The sequence below is a fragment of the Heptranchias perlo genome, unplaced genomic scaffold (genome assembly GCF_035084215.1).
Source record: "Heptranchias perlo isolate sHepPer1 unplaced genomic scaffold, sHepPer1.hap1 HAP1_SCAFFOLD_379, whole genome shotgun sequence".
Classification (NCBI taxonomy): domain Eukaryota; kingdom Metazoa; phylum Chordata; class Chondrichthyes; order Hexanchiformes; family Hexanchidae; genus Heptranchias; species Heptranchias perlo.
In genome coordinates, this window is record NW_027139391.1 from 54,919 (window position 1) to 68,384 (window position 13,466).

Sequence of the window (13,466 nt, forward strand, 5' to 3'; positions counted from 1 at the left end):
GGGGACAGAGTGTGAGATATAGGGCAGGTATAGGGGACAGAGAGAGAGATATAGGGCAGGTATAGGGGACAGAGAGTGAGATATAGGGCAGGTATAGGGGACAGAGAGAGAGATATAGGGCAGGTATAGGGGACAGAGAGAGAGATATAGGGCAGGTATAGGGGACAGAGAGAGAGATATAGGGCAGGTATAGGGGACAGAGAGAGAGATATAGGGCAGGTATAGGGGACAGAGAGTGAGATATAGGGCAGGTTTCGGGGACAGAGAGAGAGATATAGGGCAGGTATAGGGGACAGAGAGTGAGATATAGGGCAGGCATAGGGGACAGAGAGAGAGATATAGGGCAGGTATAGGGGACAGAGTGTGAGATATAGGGCAGGTATAGGGGACAGAGAGTGAGATATAGGGCAGGTATAGGGGACAGAGTGTGAGATATAGGGCAGGTATAGGGGACAGAGAGTGAGATATAGGGCAGGTATAGGGGACAGAGAGTGAGATATAGGGCAGGTATAGGGGACAGAGAGAGAGATATAGGGCAGGTATAGGGGACAGAGAGAGAGATATAGGGCAGGTATAGGGGACAGAGAGAGAGATATAGGGCAGGTATAGGGGACAGAGAGAGAGATATAGGGCAGGTATAGGGGACAGTGAGTGAGATATAGGGCAGGTATAGGGGACAGAGAGAGAGATATAGGGCAGGTATAGGGGACAGAGAGAGAGATATAGGGCAGGTATAGGGGACAGAGAGAGAGATATAGGGCAGGTATAGGGGACAGAGAGAGAGATATAGGGCAGGTATAGGGGACAGAGAGTGAGATATAGGGCAGGTATAGGGGACAGAGAGAGAGATATAGGGCAGGTATAGGGGACAGAGAGAGAGATATAGGGCAGGTATAGGGGACAGAGAGTGAGATATAGGGCAGGTATAGGGGACAGAGAGAGAGATATAGGGCAGGTATAGGGGACAGAGAGTGAGATATAGGGCAGGTATAGGGGACAGAGAGAGAGATATAGGGCAGGTATAGGGGACAGAGTGTGAGATATAGGGCAGGTATAGGGGACAGAGAGTGAGATATAGGGCAGGTATAGGGGACAGAGAGTGAGATATAGGGCAAGTATAGGGGACAGAGAGTGAGATATAGGGCAGGTATAGGGGACAGAGTGTGAGATATAGGGCAGGTATAGGGGACAGAGTGTGAGATATAGGGCAGGTATAGGGGACAGAGTGTGAGATATAGGGCAAGTATCGGGGACAGAGAGTGAGATATAGGGCAGGTATAGGGGACAGAGTGTGAGATATAGGGCAGGTATAGGGGACAGAGAGTGAGATATAGGGCAGGTATAGGGGACAGAGTGTGAGATATAGGGCAGGTATAGGGGACAGAGAGAGATGTAGGGGAGGTTATAGTCCAGGCTTTGTGCCCTGTTCTCTGTGACGACGGCCCTGCTGTATTAAACGGGTTGTGCTGAGTGCGGATTTAATATCTCGGCTTTGTATAAAATAACCCTGAAACTCTCTTTCCTCCTGCAGTCGAAAGGAAGCCTGGAGGTGATGGAGAGCCAGTCAGCAGATGCAGATCCTCCTCCACCACCTAAACCAGATCTCAACAGATACTCAGGGCTCAGGGCACAGCTCACACTGGCAACAAATGAGGGTGAGAGGGCACTGTGCAATCCGTCAGGGGGTGGGGAGAGAGACGGAGGCATGAAGGGCACAGGGAGAAACTCTCGTGTACGTCAAGACAGGGTGTCTCTGTAATCAGTGTCAGCACCGAGCGCTCCCAGGGGGCAGGTACAGCACGGGTTAGATACAGTGTAGAGCTCCCTCTACATTACCCTGACAGTGTGTCCCCCACTTTATACCCAGTGTCAGCATCGAGCGCTCCCAGGGGGGCAGGTACAGCACGGGTTAGATACAGTGTCGAGCTCCCTCTGCATTACCCTGACAGTGTGTCCCCCACTTTATACCCAGTGTCAGCATCGAGCGCTCCCAGGGGGCAGGTACAGCACGGGTTAGATACAGTGTCGAGCTCCCTCTACATTACCCTGACAGTGTGTCCCCCACTTTATACCCAGTGTCAGCATCGAGCGCTCCCAGGGGGCAGGTACAGCACGGGTTAGATACAATGTAGAGCTCCCTCTACATTACCCTGACAGTGTGTCCCCCACTTTATACCCAGTGTCGGCATCGAGCGCTCCCAGGGGGGCAGGTACAGCACGGGTTAGATACAGTGTAGAGCTCCCTCTGCATTACCCTGACAGTGTGTCCCCCACTTTATACCCAGTGTCAGCATCGAGCGCTCCCAGGGGGCAGGTACAGCACGGGTTAGATACAATGTAGAGCTCCCTCTACATTACCCTGACAGTGTGTCCCCCACTTTATACCCAGTGTCAGCATCGAGCGCTCCCACAGTACTGCCCCTGCGACAGTGCGGCGCTCCCTCAGTACTGACCCTCCGACAGTGCGGCGCTCCCTCAGTACTGACCGTCCGACAGTGCGGCGCTCCCTCAGTACCGACCCTCAGACAGTGCGGCGCTCCCTCAGTACTGACCGTCCGACAGGGCAGCGCTCCCTCAGTACCGACCCTCCGACAGTGCGGCGCTCCCTCAGTACCGACCCTCCGACAGTGCGGCGCTCCCTTAGTACCAACCCTCCGACAGTGCGGCGCTCCCTCAGTACTGACCGTCCGACAGTGCGGCGCTCCCTCAGTACCGACACTCAGACAGTGCGGCGCTCCCTCAGTACTGACCCTCCGACAGTGCGGCGCTCCCTCAGTACCGACCCTCCGACAGTGCGGCGCTCCCTCAGTACTGACCCTCCGACAGTGCGGCGCTCCCTCAGTACTGACCCCCCGACAGTGCAGCGCTCCCTCAGAGTGAGATATAGGGCAGGTATAGGGGACAGAGTGTGAGATATAGGGCAGGTATAGGGGACAGAGAGTGAGATATAGGGCAGGTATAGTGGACAGATTGTGAAATATAGGGCAGGTATAGGGGACAGAGAGTGAGATATAGGGCAGGTATAGGGGACAGAGAGTGAGATATAGGGCAGGTATAGGGGACAGAGTGTGAGATATAGGGCAGGTATAGGGGACAGAGAGTGAGATATAGGGCAGGTATAGGGGACAGAGTGTGAGATATAGGGCAGGTATAGGGGACAGAGAGTGAGATATAGGGCAGGTATGGGGGACAGAGTGTGAGATATAGGGCAGGTATAGGGGACAGAGAGTGAGATATAGGGCAGGTATAGGGGACAGAGAGTGAGATATAGGGCAGGTATAGGGGATAGAGTGTGAGATATAGGGCAGGTATAGGGGACAGAGTGTGAGATATAGGGCAGGTATAGGGGACAGAGTGTGAGATATAGGGCAGGTATAGGGGAGAGAGTGTGAGATATAGGGCAGGTATAGGGGACAGAGAGTGAGATATAGGGCAGGTATAGGGGACAGAGTGTGAGATATAGGGCAGGTATCGGGGACAGAGAGTGAGATATAGGGCAGGTATAGGGGACAGAGAGTGAGATATAGGGCAGGTATAGGGGACAGAGTGTGAGATATAGGGCAGGTATAGGGGACAGAGTGTGAGATATAGGGCAGGTATAGGGGACAGAGAGTGAGATATAGGGCAGGTATTGGGGACAGAGAGTGAGATATAGGGCAGGTATAGGGGACAGAGTGTGAGATATAGGGCAGGTATAGGGGACAGTGTGAGAGATATAGGGCAGGTATCGGGGACAGAGAGTGAGATATAGGGCAGGTATAGGGGACAGAGTGTGAGATATAGGGCAGGTATAGGGGACAGTGTGAGAGATATAGGGCAGGTATCGGGGACAGAGAGTGAGATATAGGGCAGGTATAGGGGACAGAGTGTGAGATATAGGGCAGGTATAGGGGACAGAGAGTGAGATATAGGGCAGGTATAGGGGACAGAGAGTGAGATATAGGGCAGGTATAGGGGACAGAGAGTGAGATATAGGGCAGGTATAGGGGACAGAGAGTGAGATATAGGGCAGGTATAGGGGACAGAGAGTGAGATATAGGGCAGGTATAGGGGACAGAGAGTGAGATATAGGGCAGGTATAGGGGACAGAGAGAGAGATATAGGGCAGGTATAGGGGACAGAGAGTGAGATATAGGGCAGGTATAGGGGACAGAGTGTGAGATATAGGGCAGGTATAGGGGACAGAGTGTGAGATATAGGGGAGGTATAGGGGACAGAGAGTGAGATATAGGGCAGGTATAGGGGACAGAGTGTGAGATATAGGGCAGGTATAGGGGACAGAGTGTGAGATATAGGGCAGGTATAGGGGACAGAGAGTGAGATATAGGGCAGGTATAGGGGACAGAGTGTGAGATATAGGGCAGGTATTGGGGACAGAGTGTGAGATATAGGGCAGGTATCGGGGAGAGAGTGTGAGATATAGGGCAGGTATAGGGGACAGAGAGTGAGATATAGGGCAGGTATAGGGGACAGAGAGTGAGATATAGGGCAGGTATAGGGGACAGAGAGTGAGATATAGGGCAGGTATAGGGGACAGAGTGTGAGATATAGGGCAGGTATAGGGGACAGAGTGTGAGATATAGGGCAGGTATAGGGGACAGAGAGTGAGATATAGGGCAGGTATAGGGGACAGAGTGTGAGATATAGGGCAGGTATAGGGGACAGAGAGTGAGATATAGGGCAGGTATAGGGGACAGAGTGTAAGATATAGGGCAGGTATAGGGGAGAGAGTGTGAGATATAGGGCAGGTATAGGGGACAGAGAGTGAGATATAGGGCAGGTATAGGGGACAGAGTGTGAGATATAGGGCAGGTATAGGGGACAGAGTGTGAGATATAGGGCAGGTATAGGGGACAGAGAGTGAGATATAGGGCAGGTATTGGGGACAGAGAGTGAGATATAGGGCAGGTATAGGGGGGAGAGTGTGAGATATAGGGCAGGTATAGGGGGGAGAGTGTGAGATATAGGGCAGGTATAGGGGACAGAGAGTGAGATATGGGGCAGGTATAGGGGACAGAGAGAGAGATATAGGGCAGGTATAGGGGACAGAGAGTGAGATATCGGGCAGGTATGGGGGACAGAGTGTGAGATATAGGGCAGGTATAGGGGACAGAGTGTGAGATATAGGGCAGGTATAGGGGACAGAGTGTGAGATATAGGGCAGGTATAGGGGACAGAGTGTGAGATATAGGGCAGGTATTGGGGACAGAGTGTGAGATATAGGGCAGGTATAGGGGACAGAGTGTGAGATATAGGGCAGGTATAGGGGACAGAGTGTGAGATATAGGGCAGGTATAGGGGACAGAGTGTGAGATATAGGGCAGGTATAGGGGACAGAGAGTGAGATATAGGGCCGGTATAGGGGACAGAGTGTGAGATATAGGGCAGGTATAGGGGACAGAGAGTGAGATATAGGGCAGGTATAGGGGACAGAGAGTGAGATATAGGGCAGGTATAAGGGACAGAGAGTGAGATATAGGGCAGGTATAGGGGACAGAGAGTGAGATATAGGGCAGGTATAGGGGACAGAGTGTGAGATATAGGGCAGGTATAGGGGACAGAGTGTGAGATATAGGGCAGGTATAGGGGACAGAGAGAGATATAGGGCAGGTATAGGGGACAGAGTGTGAGATATAGGGCAGGTATAGGGGACAGAGTGTGAGATATAGGGCAGGTATAGGGGACAGAGAGAGATATAGGGCAGGTATAGGGGACAGAGTGTGAGATAAGGGCAGGTATAGGGGACAGAGAGTGAGATATAGGGCAGGTATAGGGGACAGAGTGTGAGATATAGGGCAGGTATAGGGGACAGAGTGTGAGATATAGGGCAGGTATAGGGGACAGAGAGTGAGATATAGGGCAGGTATAGGGGACAGAGTGTGAGATATAGGGCAGGTATAGGGGACAGAGAGAGAGATATAGGGCAGGTATAGGGGACAGAGTGTGAGATATAGGGCAGGTATAGGGGACAGAGTGTGAGATATAGGGCAGGTATAGGGGAGAGAGTGTGAGATATAGGGCAGGTATAGGGGACAGAGAGTGAGATATAGGGGAGGTATAGGGGACAGAGAGAGAGATATAGGGCAGGTATAGGGGAGAGAGTGTGAGATATAGGGCAGGTATAGGGGACAGAGAGTGAGATATAGGGGAGGTATAGGGGACAGAGAGTGAGATATAGGGCAGGTATAGGGGACAGAGTGTGAGATATAGGGCAGGTATAGGGGACAGAGAGTGAGATATAGGGCAGGTATAGGGGACAGAGTGTGAGATATAGGGCAGGTATAGGGGACAGAGAGAGAGATATCGGGCAGGTATAGGGGACAGAGTGTGAGATATAGGGCAGGTATAGGGGACAGAGAGTGAGATATAGGGCAGGTATAGGGGACAGAGTGTGAGATATAGGGCACGTATAGGGGACAGAGAGTGAGATATAGGGCAGGTATAGGGGACAGAGAGTGAGATATAGGGCAGGTATAGGGGACAGAGTGTGAGATATAGGGCAGGTATAGGGGACAGAGAGAGAGATATAGGGCAGGTATAGGGGACAGAGAGTGAGATATAGGGCAGGTATAGGGGACAGAGAGAGAGATATAGGGCAGGTATAGGGGACAGAGAGAGAGATATAGGGCAGGTATAGGGGACAGAGAGAGAGATATAGGGCAGGTATCGGGGACAGAGAGAGAGATATAGGGCAGGTATAGGGGACAGAGAGTGAGATATAGGGCAGGTATAGGGGACAGAGAGAGAGATATAGGGCAGGTATAGGGGACAGAGAGTGAGATATAGGGCAGGTATAGGGGACAGAGAGAGAGATATAGGGCAGGTATAGGGGACAGAGTGTGAGATATAGGGCAGGTATAGGGGACAGAGAGAGAGATATAGGGCAGGTATAGGGGACAGAGAGTGAGATATAGGGCAGGTATAGGGGACAGAGAGAGAGATATAGGGCAGGTATAGGGGACAGAGAGAGAGATATAGGGCAGGTATAGGGGACAGAGAGAGAGATATAGGGCAGGTATAGGGGACAGAGAGTGAGATATAGGGCAGGTATAGGGGACAGAGAGAGAGATATAGGGCAGGTATAGGGGACAGAGAGTGAGATATAGGGCAGGTATAGGGGACAGAGAGAGAGATATAGGGCAGGTATAGGGGACAGAGAGTGAGATATAGGGCAGGTATAGGGGACAGAGAGAGAGATATAGGGCAGGTATAGGGGACAGAGTGTGAGATATAGGGCAGGTATAGGGGACAGAGAGTGAGATATAGGGCAGGTATAGGGGACAGAGAGTGAGATATAGGGCAGGTATAGGGGACAGAGAGTGAGATATAGGGCAGGTATAGGGGACAGAGTGTGAGATATAGGGCAGGTATAGGGGACAGAGAGAGATGTAGGGGAGGTTATAGTCCAGGCTTTGTGCCCTGTTCTCTGTGACGACGGCCCTGCTGTATTAAACGGGTTGTGCTGAGTGCGGATTTAATATCTCGGCTTTGTATAAAATAACCCTGAAACTCTCTTTCCTCCTGCAGTCGAAAGGAAGCCTGGAGGTGATGGAGAGCCAGTCAGCAGATGCAGATCCTCCTCCACCACCTAAACCAGATCTCAACAGATACTCAGGGCTCAGGGGACAGCTCACACTGGCAACAAATGAGGGTGAGAGGGCACTGTGCAATCCGTCAGGGGGTGGGGAGAGAGACGGAGGCATGAAGGGCACAGGGAGAAACTCTCGTGTACGTCAAGACAGGGTGTCTCTGTAATCAGTGTCAGCACCGAGCGCTCCCAGGGGGCAGGTACAGCACGGGTTAGATACAGTGTAGAGCTCCCTCTACATTACCCTGACAGTGTGTCCCCCACTTTATACCCAGTGTCAGCATCGAGCGCTCCCAGGGGGGCAGGTACAGCACGGGTTAGATACAGTGTCGAGCTCCCTCTGCATTACCCTGACAGTGTGTCCCCCACTTTATACCCAGTGTCAGCATCGAGCGCTCCCAGGGGGCAGGTACAGCACGGGTTAGATACAGTGTCGAGCTCCCTCTACATTACCCTGACAGTGTGTCCCCCACTTTATACCCAGTGTCAGCATCGAGCGCTCCCAGGGGGCAGGTACAGCACGGGTTAGATACAATGTAGAGCTCCCTCTACATTACCCTGACAGTGTGTCCCCCACTTTATACCCAGTGTCGGCATCGAGCGCTCCCAGGGGGGCAGGTACAGCACGGGTTAGATACAGTGTAGAGCTCCCTCTACATTACCCTGACAGTGTGTCCCCCACTTTATACCCAGTGTCAGCATCGAGCGCTCCCAGGGGGCAGGTACAGCACGGGTTAGATACAATGTAGAGCTCCCTCTACATTACCCTGACAGTGTGTCCCCCACTTTATACCCAGTGTCGGCATCGAGCGCTCCCAGGGGGGCAGGTACAGCACGGGTTAGATACAGTGTAGAGCTCCCTCTACATTACCCTGTCAGTGTGTCCCCCACTTTATACCCAGTGTCGGCATCGAGCGCTCCCAGGGGGCAGGTACAGCACGGGTTAGATACAGTGTAGAGCTCCCTCTACATTACCCTGACAGTGTGTCCCCCACTTTATACCCAGTGTCAGCATCGAGCGCTCCCACAGTACTGCCCCTGCGACAGTGCGGCGCTCCCTCAGTACTGACCCTCCGACAGTGCGGCGCTCCCTCAGTACTGACCGTCCGACAGTGCGGCGCTCCCTCAGTACCGACCCTCAGACAGTGCGGCGCTCCCTCAGTACTGACCGTCCGACAGGGCAGCGCTCCCTCAGTACCGACCCTCCGACAGTGCGGCGCTCCCTCAGTACCGACCCTCCGACAGTGCGGCGCTCCCTTAGTACCAACCCTCCGACAGTGCGGCGCTCCCTCAGTACTGACCGTCCGACAGTGCGGCGCTCCCTCAGTACCGACACTCAGACAGTGCGGCGCTCCCTCAGTACTGACCCTCCGACAGTGCGGCGCTCCCTCAGTACCGACCCTCCGACAGTGCGGCGCTCCCTCAGTACTGACCCTCCGACAGTGCGGCGCTCCCTCAGTACTGACCCCCCGACAGTGCAGCGCTCCCTCAGAGTGAGATATAGGGCACGTATAGGGGACAGAGTGTGAGATATAGGGCAGGTATAGGGGACAGAGAGTGAGATATAGGGCAGGTATAGTGGACAGATTGTGAAATATAGGGCAGGTATAGGGGACAGAGAGTGAGATATAGGGCAGGTATAGGGGACAGAGAGTGAGATATAGGGCAGGTATAGGGGAGAGAGTGTGAGATATAGGGCAGGTATAAGGGACAGAGTGTAAGATATAGGGCAGGTATTGGGGACAGAGTGTGAGATATAGGGCAGGTATCGGGGAGAGAGTGTGAGATATAGGGCAGGTATAGGGGACAGAGAGTGAGATATAGGGGAGGTATAGGGGACAGAGAGTGAGATATAGGGCAGGTATAGGGGACAGAGAGTGAGATATAGGGCAGGTATCGGGGACAGAGAGTGAGATATAGGGCAGGTATAGGGAACAGAGAGTGAGATATAGGGCAGGTATAGGGGACAGAGAGTGAGATATAGGGCAGGTATAGGGGACAGAGAGTGAGATATAGGGCAGGGATAGGGGACAGAGAGTGAGATATAGGGCAGGTATAGGGGACAGAGAGTGAGATATAGGGCAGGTATAGGGGATAGAGAGTGAGATATAGGGCAGGTATAGGGGACAGAGAGAGAGATATAGGGCAGGTATAGGGGACAGAGAGTGAGATATAGGGCAGGTATAGGGGACAGAGAGTGAGATATAGGGCAGGTATAGGGGACAGAGTGTGAGATATAGGGCAGGTATAGGGGACAGAGAGTGAGATATAGGGCAGGTATAGGGGACAGAGTGTGAGATATAGGGCAGGTATAGGGGACAGAGAGAGAGATATCGGGCAGGTATAGGGGACAGAGTGTGAGATATAGGGCAGGTATAGGGGACAGAGAGTGAGATATAGGGCAGGTATAGGGGACAGAGTGTGAGATATAGGGCACGTATAGGGGACAGAGAGTGAGATATAGGGCAGGTATAGGGGACAGAGAGTGAGATATAGGGCAGGTATAGGGGACAGAGTGTGAGATATAGGGCAGGTATAGGGGACAGAGAGAGAGATATAGGGCAGGTATAGGGGACAGAGAGTGAGATATAGGGCAGGTATAGGGGACAGAGAGAGAGATATAGGGCAGGTATAGGGGACAGAGAGAGAGATATAGGGCAGGTATAGGGGACAGAGAGAGAGATATAGGGCAGGTATCGGGGACAGAGAGAGAGATATAGGGCAGGTATAGGGGACAGAGAGTGAGATATAGGGCAGGTATAGGGGACAGAGAGAGAGATATAGGGCAGGTATAGGGGACAGAGAGTGAGATATAGGGCAGGTATAGGGGACAGAGAGAGAGATATAGGGCAGGTATAGGGGACAGAGTGTGAGATATAGGGCAGGTATAGGGGACAGAGAGAGAGATATAGGGCAGGTATAGGGGACAGAGAGTGAGATATAGGGCAGGTATAGGGGACAGAGAGAGAGATATAGGGCAGGTATAGGGGACAGAGAGAGAGATATAGGGCAGGTATAGGGGACAGAGAGAGAGATATAGGGCAGGTATAGGGGACAGAGAGTGAGATATAGGGCAGGTATAGGGGACAGAGAGAGAGATATAGGGCAGGTATAGGGGACAGAGAGTGAGATATAGGGCAGGTATAGGGGACAGAGAGAGAGATATAGGGCAGGTATAGGGGACAGAGAGTGAGATATAGGGCAGGTATAGGGGACAGAGAGAGAGATATAGGGCAGGTATAGGGGACAGAGTGTGAGATATAGGGCAGGTATAGGGGACAGAGAGTGAGATATAGGGCAGGTATAGGGGACAGAGAGTGAGATATAGGGCAGGTATAGGGGACAGAGAGTGAGATATAGGGCAGGTATAGGGGACAGAGTGTGAGATATAGGGCAGGTATAGGGGACAGAGAGAGATGTAGGGGAGGTTATAGTCCAGGCTTTGTGCCCTGTTCTCTGTGACGACGGCCCTGCTGTATTAAACGGGTTGTGCTGAGTGCGGATTTAATATCTCGGCTTTGTATAAAATAACCCTGAAACTCTCTTTCCTCCTGCAGTCGAAAGGAAGCCTGGAGGTGATGGAGAGCCAGTCAGCAGATGCAGATCCTCCTCCACCACCTAAACCAGATCTCAACAGATACTCAGGGCTCAGGGGACAGCTCACACTGGCAACAAATGAGGGTGAGAGGGCACTGTGCAATCCGTCAGGGGGTGGGGAGAGAGACGGAGGCATGAAGGGCACAGGGAGAAACTCTCGTGTACGTCAAGACAGGGTGTCTCTGTAATCAGTGTCAGCACCGAGCGCTCCCAGGGGGCAGGTACAGCACGGGTTAGATACAGTGTAGAGCTCCCTCTACATTACCCTGACAGTGTGTCCCCCACTTTATACCCAGTGTCAGCATCGAGCGCTCCCAGGGGGGCAGGTACAGCACGGGTTAGATACAGTGTCGAGCTCCCTCTGCATTACCCTGACAGTGTGTCCCCCACTTTATACCCAGTGTCAGCATCGAGCGCTCCCAGGGGGCAGGTACAGCACGGGTTAGATACAGTGTCGAGCTCCCTCTACATTACCCTGACAGTGTGTCCCCCACTTTATACCCAGTGTCAGCATCGAGCGCTCCCAGGGGGCAGGTACAGCACGGGTTAGATACAATGTAGAGCTCCCTCTACATTACCCTGACAGTGTGTCCCCCACTTTATACCCAGTGTCGGCATCGAGCGCTCCCAGGGGGGCAGGTACAGCACGGGTTAGATACAGTGTAGAGCTCCCTCTACATTACCCTGACAGTGTGTCCCCCACTTTATACCCAGTGTCAGCATCGAGCGCTCCCAGGGGGCAGGTACAGCACGGGTTAGATACAATGTAGAGCTCCCTCTACATTACCCTGACAGTGTGTCCCCCACTTTATACCCAGTGTCGGCATCGAGCGCTCCCAGGGGGGCAGGTACAGCACGGGTTAGATACAGTGTAGAGCTCCCTCTACATTACCCTGTCAGTGTGTCCCCCACTTTATACCCAGTGTCGGCATCGAGCGCTCCCAGGGGGCAGGTACAGCACGGGTTAGATACAGTGTAGAGCTCCCTCTACATTACCCTGACAGTGTGTCCCCCACTTTATACCCAGTGTCAGCATCGAGTGCTCCCAGGGGGCAGGTACAGCACGGGTTAGATACAGTGTAGAGCTCCCTCTACATTACCCTGACAGTGTGTCCCCCACTTTATACCCAGTGTCAGCATCGAGCGCTCCCACAGTACTGCCCCTGCGACAGTGCGGCGCTCCCTCAGTACTGACCCTCCGACAGTGCGGCGCTCCCTCAGTACTGACCGTCCGACAGTGCGGCGCTCCCTCAGTACCGACCCTCAGACAGTGCGGCGCTCCCTCAGTACTGACCGTCCGACAGGGCAGCGCTCCCTCAGTACCGACCCTCCGACAGTGCGGCGCTCCCTCAGTACCGACCCTCCGACAGTGCGGCGCTCCCTTAGTACCAACCCTCCGACAGTGCGGCGCTCCCTCAGTACTGACCGTCCGACAGTGCGGCGCTCCCTCAGTACCGACACTCAGACAGTGCGGCGCTCCCTCAGTACTGACCCTCCGACAGTGCGGCGCTCCCTCAGTACCGACCCTCCGACAGTGCGGCGCTCCCTCAGTACTGACCCTCCGACAGTGCGGCGCTCCCTCAGTACTGACCCCCCGACAGTGCAGCGCTCCCTCAGAGTGAGATATAGGGCACGTATAGGGGACAGAGTGTGAGATATAGGGCAGGTATAGGGGACAGAGAGTGAGATATAGGGCAGGTATAGTGGACAGATTGTGAAATATAGGGCAGGTATAGGGGACAGAGAGTGAGATATAGGGCAGGTATAGGGGACAGAGAGTGAGATATAGGGCAGGTATAGGGGAGAGAGTGTGAGATATAGGGCAGGTATAAGGGACAGAGTGTAAGATATAGGGCAGGTATTGGGGACAGAGTGTGAGATATAGGGCAGGTATCGGGGAGAGAGTGTGAGATATAGGGCAGGTATAGGGGACAGAGAGTGAGATATAGGGGAGGTATAGGGGACAGAGAGTGAGATATAGGGCAGGTATAGGGGACAGAGAGTGAGATATAGGGCAGGTATCGGGGACAGAGAGTGAGATATAGGGCAGGTATAGGGAACAGAGAGTGAGATATAGGGCAGGTATAGGGGACAGAGAGTGAGATATAGGGCAGGTATAGGGGATAGAGAGTGAGATATAGGGCAGGGATAGGGGACAGAGAGTGAGATATAGGGCAGGTATAGGGGACAGAGAGTGAGATATAGGGCAGGTATAGGGGATAGAGAGTGAGATATAGGGCAGGTATAGGGGACAGAGAGAGAGATATAGGGCAGGTATAGG